This window comes from Equus caballus, chromosome 13 (genome assembly GCF_041296265.1).
Source record: "Equus caballus isolate H_3958 breed thoroughbred chromosome 13, TB-T2T, whole genome shotgun sequence".
Classification (NCBI taxonomy): domain Eukaryota; kingdom Metazoa; phylum Chordata; class Mammalia; order Perissodactyla; family Equidae; genus Equus; species Equus caballus.
The window spans coordinates 50,924,218-50,934,706 of record NC_091696.1 but is presented as its reverse complement, the minus strand read 5'-3'; the positions used below and the strand labels follow the sequence as shown (position 1 = coordinate 50,934,706).

Below are 10,489 nucleotides of genomic sequence, written 5' to 3'. Positions count from 1 at the left end.
GTCTCATTCTCCTACAGTCTTTCCCCTCCCAGGTCTTAGCGTTTGTTGATGATCCTTTCCTAAATTAACTGCTACAGTGGTGGTTGCAACATGGTGATATTTCCTTCACTTAGTTGGCATTATTTGCATATCCTGGCTAAAACTTTCTGCCTTTCTCATGAAGCTTTTGGCTTGCAGATGTTTTGTTGGTAATACAGTTACCCTCTAACCGTGCTTGCTCTGTGCCAGGCACAGCTTGCTGTATATCCATTATCTCCTAAAATCCCTGCAGCACCAGGACTCGTCGCCCCCATTTATAGCCAGGATTGGTGCCTTAGTGACTTGCCCAGAGCCAGGATTCAAACTCACTCTAATAACTACTTTGCAATATTGTCTCCCTGCATGATAATAATTTATTATTTTACTCTTTATCACTAACCATGGCTGTCATTTTTTCAGCTGACCAGTGAGGCTCAAAATGGGCCATGCTGACCACTCTCACAGGTCAGTTACAACATTCTGATGCCTGGCTGAACAAGCAGCCCTGTGTGTGACCAGCCTGAGATCAAGGCTTCAATGAGTTCTGGTTGGTTGAATTTATTTTCTTGTCCATTTGGTCCACATGCTTTATATTTTACAGAGTATTCAGTGCTTTTGGTTTGTTTTAGTAGCTAACATCCAGTTCTCTGGGTCCTGCTGAGAAAATAACCACCAAACCCAACATCTTCCCTAAAAATTGGATGAACCCCAATGCACATTTATGATGCAAATGTCAGTTGTGTGAAATTCTCAGGTTGGGCCAGAAGAGTATTGACTGGGGTCTCTCTGGAACCAGGACAGGTACAAGATTCCAGAAGGTGGCAACGCAGCTGCCTCACAGGCAGCCTCCCAGCCTCCCACTGCTGAGACAGAAATGATGAAATTGAGCAACAACATGCAGGGTCCTTTGCATCCCTGGGGTCCCTGACCCCATCTTGACTGTCCAGGAAACTCCTCTAAGCTGAGACTAACGCACTTATGACAGAATAGGGTAGGACACGGGGCTTTCCAGCCTACGGCAGGATATTTTGCAATGGCAGCGACACTTTTTGCAACAGGGGCAATTCTGACACAGGGACTTCTTGAAAGGTAGTGTTTTGATGACACTGAAGCCTTTCTAGGTAAAGTGAGGCTGACAAAGCTTCCATTTTTTCAGGTTCCAGTGATTTTTTAAAATGAAGAAATGTGAAAATAGGATTATAGCCCTCAGGATGCATTTTAAATGTTTGATTTAACAATTAAAGTGAAGTGTTGATGAATTCCTCTTTCTTGTACCTCTGTAACCATATGGGTGCCCTTATTTGGAGAGAATATGATAAATCTAGATCCAGTGCAGCTGCCACAAAGGGTCCAATCTCTGCTCTTATTCCTAAGTAATGCATAGCTGACAGCCCAACCTTTACTCCGTTTCTGGTGATCAGGGTTTTTTTACTTTTTACATTTCATTTTTGCATCACTTTGGGATTTTTAAAATCTATATGTACTACTTTTATAATAAAAATAGTTTTAAAAAAGTATTTTATAATTAGCTTAGTCTCTAAGGGGTATCAGTCCTGGTCCTCCAACCATCATGATAATGGACATTTATAGTATTTAAATATAATACATATCTGTTATTGAGAGAATGGAAAAAACTTTGGGGAAGATCATGAAAGAGTTTCTGTGGTAATCTGGAGTTGAAAATAATGGATCCCATTGTGACCCAAACTCTCCCTCGCCCTCCAATACATTGAATTTTAAGAGAGAAATCTGAGACTTTGAGAGGCTAACCACTCAAGTTCAAAGTGAATTTCCAGGCAATGAACCTCCCACTGAGAAACATACTTGTAACTGTGCTTTCTGAGGGTGAACCAAGTTCTGGGACAACCTACAACCTCTTGAGCAGGATGGAAACGGAGGGAGAGGAAGCAAGCTTCCCAAAGTGGGGTGCAGTGGGCGGCCTTGACTTGTGGAGGTGAGGCAGTAATGGGTCTGAATCAGCTGACCGATGAGACCTTCATTTGCAGTATGGTAACATTAAGAGGCTTTACAAGCTATAAAGTGCTATGTACATTATTTTTTCTGATTGTTAAATCTAGATGGAGGGTAGGTGGGTGTGCATTTTACTCCTTAAATTTTTCTATGTATTCAAACATTTTAGAATTTTAAAAAATTGAAAAAAAAATTTGTTCGACCAATATTTATAGGGACCCTACTAGGAGGCTGGCTTTAGGCATAGAGTCGCTGACTGCCAGAGGCTTACAAGTCAGCGAAGGAGGAAACCTGCACCCTTTGATGTTTGGTTTACACAATCCTGTTCCCACTCCCACCTCCCGGTCCTCTCACCCACCTGAGCTGACCTCTCCTGGCCTGTGCTTTGGTCATTCTGGCTCACCACCGTGTATTGACATTGTTCATGGGTTTGGAAGCTGCACGAAGTGGTGGGGAAATACGGGACTCCAAGATCTAGGACCTGTGTGAGCTGGCCAAGTCGATTTCTCTGAGCCTGTTTCCTGTCAAATGGGTTGTTGGAGGAATTCAGTGAGATTATGGATCAAACGTGCCTGGCACAGCGCCAGGCACGACATGGGCGGTGTCCGTGCGGGTGGACTGGAGCTCGCCGCCCCAGCACGGCCCGCACCTCCAGGACTCCTTCCGCGCACACCCCGCGGATCCTGGCCTTCGCCCTCGTATCCGCGCAAGGGGGCAGGTAGGCGCCTGCCCCTCAGGCCTCACGCTCGGCGGCACCTCCCTGGGCAATCGCTGCGAGGGGAAGAGGCCTAGAGCAGAAGGGGGTTTGTCGTGGGAAGAGCCTCCGGAAGATAAAGGGGGACGTGTCCGTGCAGGGCCCCGACAGACGGGCAGCCGCTGGAGTCGAGATCCGCCCTGCACACCATCTCCGCCGGGGACCCGCGGGGCCTGCCCAAGGGAGGGGAAGCCCCGGGGGACGCGACGCACCGCCGGGGCCAGCTCCCTGCACGCCACCGGGCAGCGGCCTGGGTACCCCGGGGTGGATTTGCGTAAGAGCCGGCGACTACCCGAACTACAACTCCCAGGGGCCCCGGGAGTACTCGGAACCAATCAGAGGGCGAGCGGGCGGAATCACTGGGGCCTGCGTTTCCCAGAGGGCGCTGGGCCGCGGTGCAGACTACAGCGGCAGTGCACCGGGAACGGAGGAAGAGGGGTCTTCGCCGGTGGTATCCCGGGTACGGCTGCCTGCGGTGGAGTCGGCGGATGCCCTGGCGGCCCCCAGCTCGCGGATGCCATTGGTCCCCAAAGCCCTCCTCCCCTCATGAGCCTGCAGACCTCGTTCACTCATGTTTACAGCAGGTATTTACTGAGTGCCTGCTATGTACCACTTAGTGTGTCATGGCGAGGATGGTTACGTCCGGCAGGACCCCTGCCCCAAGAAGCTTATCTCCTTGGGTGGAGAGAGGGGAGTAGACGGTAATTTCAAGTCAAGATAAGAGCTGTGAAAGAAATGGATCTTTCAGCCCGACACCAGCACTGCCGTCTTCTCGGTTTTCAAACACTGCCCCTCGGAACCCTAGAGTACAGATCCTTAGACTCGTCTGTATTATGATTCTTTTCGGAAAAACCTAGTAAAATGCTATGGGCCGTGGGATAATAGTTTTGTTTAGAAAAAAGGACGTGCATCTACAGTTTCGTATATCATTTCCGGGGGTTCCTGGACTTCCTGAAGTCCGCATAGGGGAACCTAGCAGGGGTGTCTCGGCGTAGACCCCCACCTCAGCCAGAGCAGCCCCTGCTTTTAACTATTTTGCATATTTCACCTTCAAGAAAGTTTTCCTTTGATCCAAATGTACTGCAGGGGGAAAAAAATGGAACATCCCACTACGTGGTCTATCTGTATTTCTGGTTCCAACATTCTATTTGTTTAAGTACTTCCCATCAAGACTACTTTCTAGTCTCAGGTAAACAGACTGTATTCACCTGCCTGGTAGTGTGGGGGGGCACCTTCTTACTCAAATCTTTGTCATCCTTCTGGAACATGCCCCTCCCTGCCACACTTACCAATTAGTTGGAAACTGTAAACAACTTAAATGACTATCACCAGGAGACTGACTTAGTAAAATTTGGTGAATCTATTCCGTGGGCTGCACTGCATCCGTTGAAAACAATGCGGTAATTTCCATGTGCTAATGTGCAAAGATGCCCATAAATATTATTAAATGAGAAGACCACACTTACAATACAACGTGATAGTATAATCCTGTTTGTAAATAATAGGAAAAATATTTTAAAAATTTAAGTATCTGAAGGGAGACAAAAAATAACATGGCAACCTCTAGAGAGTAGAAGTAGACGTGGGAGTTCTGCTTTTCACTAAATATCTTCTATGCCTTTTTGTGTTTTTCAATGAGCATTTAAGCATTTTATGACACATGAAACATAGTCTGTGAATATATTACTAGTGTGAAATAATTAGGCAAAGCAAAATCTAGCAAACGAAATGTTAGAGTAAGACTTTCATGTTTTGCTCATTATTTGTATAACAAAAATTTAAAACCTCATTAACTACAATGTTTTTTCACTGGAGTACAGAGAATTAGGAAGATGATTTTTAAAGAGCAGGCTGTGCCCATAGAGAAACAAATATGTGAGGTTTTCAAATAATATGTGAGGTTTGCCAATGCTGAAGGAAACACAGCACAGACTTACTTCCAAAGTAAACACGCACACTGCAGGCGTCAAATTAACGCAGACAGACTCTTTAATAAGAGTGTAAGATCTCAGGCCTTGGCTCCCCTGAAGCTACAAGAGCAGAAACTAAAAATTTAAAAACATGATTGAGATAAACTGACATACTGAAAGGCTATTTGCCCAGGAAAGCCCTACTCTTTGGACAACTGCATTCACCCATAGGACGGTACCAAGCCGCACATCCCAGCCAAACTCACGTGGCATTTCTCCTGTCATCCTGTAGGGGGTGACCCTGTGCGTGGTCTCTAGGGCTGCAGCTGGAAGCACACTGGACACCCAGCTCCCACCCTACTGGCAAGGACCATCCTCCGCAGAAGCTAGCAGCTAGAAACAGTTCTTAATGCTGCAGGAAGTATTTAGGAGAAAACGACTTCGAGAATCAAGGCTAAAATTGGACATCAAAGACCACCAAAAACATTTTCTAAGGCTGTTGTGGTGGTTGAGAGGGTGGGGGAAGGATCAAAATACCAAAAATCAGAGTTTTGGAACTGCAGTGGATGACACTCCTAATTGAAGCTAATATATCTTGAGCACTTTGTATGTACCAAGTATCATGTGAGTGCTTTATACGCTTTCATAGCACAGGCTCTGGGGTCAGAGTGAGAATACTGTCCCTAGGGTTAAACAGATGTGTGACATTGGCCAAGTGATGTACCTACCCACTTATTCGCCTTTAAAAGGAAGGAAGTTCTGATATATACTACAACATGGATAAATCTTGAAAACATCATGCTGAGTGAAATAAGCCAGACCAAAAGACAAGTACTGTATGATTCCATGTATACGAGGTACCTAGAATAGTCAAATTCATAGAGACAGAAAAAAGAATAGTGATCACCAGGGGCTGGGAGGAGAGGGTAATAGGGAGTTATTATTTAATAGATAGTTTCAGTTTGGGATGATGAAATAGTTCTGGAGATGGAGGGTGGTGATGGTTGCACAACAATGTGAGCGCACTTAATGCCACTGAATTATACACTTAACAGTAATTAAGTTTTAGTACATTTTATGTATATTTTACCACCGAAGAAACCTTTAAAAATGCACATACCCTGGGGCCAGCCCGGTGGCACAGCAGTTAAGTCCAGCCCGGTGGCACAGGGGTTAAGTTCACATGTTCTGCTTCAGTGGCCCCCTGGGTGTGGACCTACACACTGCTTATCAAGCCATGCTGTGGCAGGCATCCCACATTTAAAGGAGAGGAAGATGGGCACAGATGTTAACTCAGGGCCAGTCTTCAGCAAAAAGGGGAGGATTGGCGGCAGATGTTAGTTTAGGGATGTTAGCTAATCTTCCTCAAAAACAAAAAAAAAGCACATACCCTTTGCTTCACTTATCCCATTTCTAGAATGCTATCCTAAAGAAATTGTTGAATGTACACAAATTTGCTTTATAAGATGTTTGTTGCAGAATTGTTCATTAAAGCAAGCATTGGAAACAACCTAAATATCCATCAACAGAGGAGATAGTAAGTACAATTATGGTACACCCATACTATGGCATACTGTGCAGCTGTTAAGAGTAAAAGAACCCTATTCATCTTGATCCAGATACATTTCAAAGGCACACTGTTAAGTTATAAAAAAAATCTGGGAAAATATGTATAGCATGATACGTAAATATAACAAATACTTAGATGTATGTAAACACATCATAAGGAGACTGGTAAGATGAACAGCTGACTGTTACCTATAAAAAAAGGAGTAGAAGTGAAATGAGGGGGTGATGGGAAAGTTTCCTCATTTTCTTTGAATACATCTATATTCTTTGAATCTTGTATAATGACTATTTTTTCGTGTATTACTGTTATTCTGGTTATCTATTGGTGCATAACATACACCCCAAAACATTATGCTCATGATTTTGTGGTCAGGATTTTGAGCAGGGCGCAGCAGGGTCAACTCGTGTCTGCTCCATGACTCGAGCTTTGGCTGGTGTGGTTCAAATGTCTGGAGATCGCTAGAATGCTATAATTGACAGGGGCTGTGTGTCTGGGCCTCAGTACTGGCTGTCTCCAGGTGATTCCTTGGTTCTTCTTCCCTTTGTGTCTGCTGGGACTGGAAATGTCCAAAATGGCTTCTTCACTCGTATGTCTGGTGCCTGGGCTGGGATGGCTGGAACAGCTGAAAATGACTGAGCATCTGCCTCTTTCCATGTGCATACCTTGGGCTTCCTCAGAGCATAGCAGTCTCAAGGTAATCAGACTTCTTAAATGGTGGCTCATGTTCCCAGAGGTGGCATTCCAAGAGGCCCCAGGTGGCAGCTTCAAGATTTCTTATGAAGTCCCAGCAAATCACTTCTACTTCATTCTCATTCTATTGCTTAAGCAAGTCACTAAGACCAGGGGAAGGGGACTAGACACCCCCTCTCAAGAAAAGAAGTAATAAAGAAGTTGCAGCTATCTTTAACCTACTACACTTAAATAATGTTAAAAATAAAGACTTGTAACAGGAAATTCAACCTGACCTATGACTTATAGTAACCTTCATTGAAACGGAGCACACCCACCTCTTTCATTTCTTTCACCAGTCATTACAAATATAGAACCTCTTTGGAAATCCTCTACCAGGCCTTTTGGTTCCTTATACCATCCCTCAAATTAATGTCCAGATCAGTGGTTCTCAACTTTGGCTGCACGTTAGAATCATCTGGGGAGCTTTAAAAAAATCCTGATGCCCAGACCAAATACATCAGAGCCTCTAGGGAGTGTTACCCGGGTGCTATGGTCTGAGTGTTTGTGTCCCCTCAAAATTAATATGCTGAAGTCCTAATGTCTGATGTGATGGTGTTAGGAAGTGGGGCCTTTGGGACTTGCTTAGGTCATGAGGATGGAGCCCTCATGAATAGGATTAATCATCTTATAAAAGAGACCTCACAGAGGTCCCTAGCCCCCCCCCCCCCCCACCATGTGAAGACACAGAGGTTGGCAGTCTGTAACCCAGAAGAGGGCACTCGCCTGACCATACTGGCACCCTGATCTTGGACTTCCAGGCTGCAGAACTCTGAGAAATCAATTTCTGTTGTTTATAAGCTACCCAGGCTGTGGTATTTTGTTATAGCAGCCCTAATGGACTACAAGACCAGACATCAGAATCGTTTAAAGCTCCCCAGGTGATTCCAGTGTGCACGAGGCTGGGAACCACTGGTCTAGATTGTGAGTACCTGATCCAGCACCAGTAGTTTCCAGAAGCAACTCCTTAGTGAATGTTAACCAACAATCACTGTTGGCAAAGCAATAGGTTGGCTGTGTGAGCCTGGTGACAGAATTTCAAGAAGCCTTGACTGATGGTGAAAGGCTGGGTCTTCCCTATCCAGGGCTGACTCCTGTTCCCAATGGAGTCCTCCTCAAATTCTACAATTAGAGAGGCTGCATCTTTCATCCCCTTGCTACAGCCAACTCCAAGGATCAAACATCTTTGTGGGCAGCTTTTGGCTGTGCTGGGTCCAATTCCTACCCTGCAAGTCCTTCGCTCAGGGATCTTGTGGAGCAAAATGGTTCTAAGGGCATCTCAGAGCAGGCAGGACAGACAGGAAGACCTGCCTGAGCCAAAGCCCCAGATCCCTGTCCCTTGAGTTCCCCACCACCCTCCCCACAGTAGAACCTATGACTTTCTTCCTCCCCTTTCTGGAAGAGATTTCTTCTTGTGTCTGGAGTCCAAGCTCTGCTTCAAACCAACAGCCACAGATTGCCTGGGATAACCTTGTTCATTATGCTATTATGCCTCTTTCCTTGTATATATATGTATTTTTTTGCATATATATTTTTTTGATGAAATAGTTCAAATAGACAGAACATAAATACCTATGTAACCACCATTCATAATTAATAAATGTTATGATGCCTTTGTATTTCTATGATTTTATTATTCCTATTTTATAAGACGTAAGTCACCTCTGAATTGTCCATGTGTGGAGTGTGTGGTGTTCTCAGGGCAGCCGGAGTCTTAGGTAGGCTTCCAGAACAAGTTCTCTTAGCCAACAAGATGGAAGGGCCTTTTATGACCTCACATCAGAAATCACACTGCATCTGTATTTCATTGTATTTCACTGGTGGCAGTCACAAGCTGCCCAGATACAAGAGGTGGGGGAAATAGATCTAACTTCTTGATGGGAGAACTGGCAAAGAATTTGCAGCTGTGTTTTAAAACCACCACAAAAGATGTAGAAACCAAACTTGGAGACATTGTCAAGGTCATTGATTCAGTAAACATTGAGGGCCTGCTCAGTATAATATATGGTCCCTCAGCTTGAAAGTAGAGGAATTGGGATAATAAGAGCAGGTTTTCCTTTCTTTTCCTTCTCCCACTGGTGTATGTTGGGGATTCTCTAGCATTTGGAGGACCCTGAGAGGAACATCTTAGGAATAGGGATTCCACCCTGTCCACGGTGAACCGTGTTGTCCTGGGAGATAAGGCAGTGGAGGTATGTCTCCACCCCAGGGCAATGTGAGGAGCCACTTTTTCTTTGCTGCTAATTAGGGGACTCTCCCTCCCCTCTAGGAAAGGACCCCAGTTTTGGAGAAATGGCTAGAGAGTTATGATTGAATGCAAAGTAAGGATGGATAGGCCTCTCCCAGGGCCATTTGGTAAGGTCTCACCTTTATGAAAGGCCTCAAGTCTTAGATTTTTGAAATTATCTCCAGTAAAACGTCCAGTCGTGTTCTTACATTGGGTGTTAAAGATGTTAAATGTAAATATGTAAAATATACCACAATTTTAATAATATTTTAATTTCCTAGGAGCCTTAAATAGTGTGGGGATAGGCTTTGCTAGACCTCTGAGAAGTCCTGTCTGACAACACAAAGTGGAAAAGATGGATGGAAGCTGACCTGTATCTCATTCAGGGGAAAATAATCTCGCCACCCTAGTTGTTACAACACCCAGATTTGGGGCTGATTAAACTGACTGTAAGTGCTAAGGAGAGGCCAAGAGCTGAACTCTCCTTCCCACCCCGTTCCACATCTTTACAGGAGACTCGAGGAGAGGAAGCAGGGACCCAGGCTCAGAGGCTTAAGCCTGAGCTTTGGTCATTTCTGAGCTTATTCAGCCCAGACCACTAGTCTAGAAATGAAAGAGGATTTTGGGATGGGTACTCATTTCAGAATTAAAGATCATGAAGATACCTGGAGGGCCCTCAGCATAGTTTTTTGGGAATGTGAAGGTGACTGTGTGTACAGGAGGGCAAAGTGTAATGTCTCTCACCCCCCACCATATTGTGAGCCCCTTGTGAGCTGATTCACCAGTTTATTCCCTGATTTCGTTGATGTTTGCCTTGACAATATCCTCAACACACTGTGAAAGAATCCCTACAGATTCTGGAAGGTCACAATTACAAAATTCTTAACATGGCCCCTGCAGGTTCTCTCTGCTTTCAAGATGACAAACAACTATGGCATCTTAGGGAGGACTGTCTCAGCTAGAGAAAGGGATGAATTCTCTTATAGGTCCTTCAGCCACCTATTTTTATTGCCAACTTTAATAGCTAGATAGCTATTAACAATTGCTTTATAAAATCCATAGAATAGTTTTGGTTTTTTTAAAACCTCCTAACAGGGAAGAAGTAGTAAAAAACTCACAGAGACAGAATGAGAAGCAAGCCAAACTCCTCTATCTCACTTCCCCTTCACACAAGCACCAAGGATGCTTCCAAAGATAGAAAAGTACTTGAGATGTCCAAGACTATTCTAGATTTGTGTCCTACAAATAGAAAACCCTTGTTCTCTAGGGCCTTTAGGATACTTAAGTTTTATCAAATTCAACTCTACAAG

The 10,489-nt window shown here is 44.6% G+C and overlaps 1 non-coding gene across 1 annotated transcript; it reads left to right on the top strand.

Moving 5' to 3' along the window:
• Nucleotides 1–2,643: 2,643 nt before the first annotated feature.
• Nucleotides 2,644–8,571, top strand: LOC106781561 (uncharacterized). The gene is made up of 2 exons (XR_011424875.1): nt 2,644–3,327; nt 4,946–8,571. It is a non-coding gene; the product is annotated as an uncharacterized protein (transcript).
• The last annotated feature ends 1,918 nt before the right edge of the window (nt 8,572–10,489 follow it).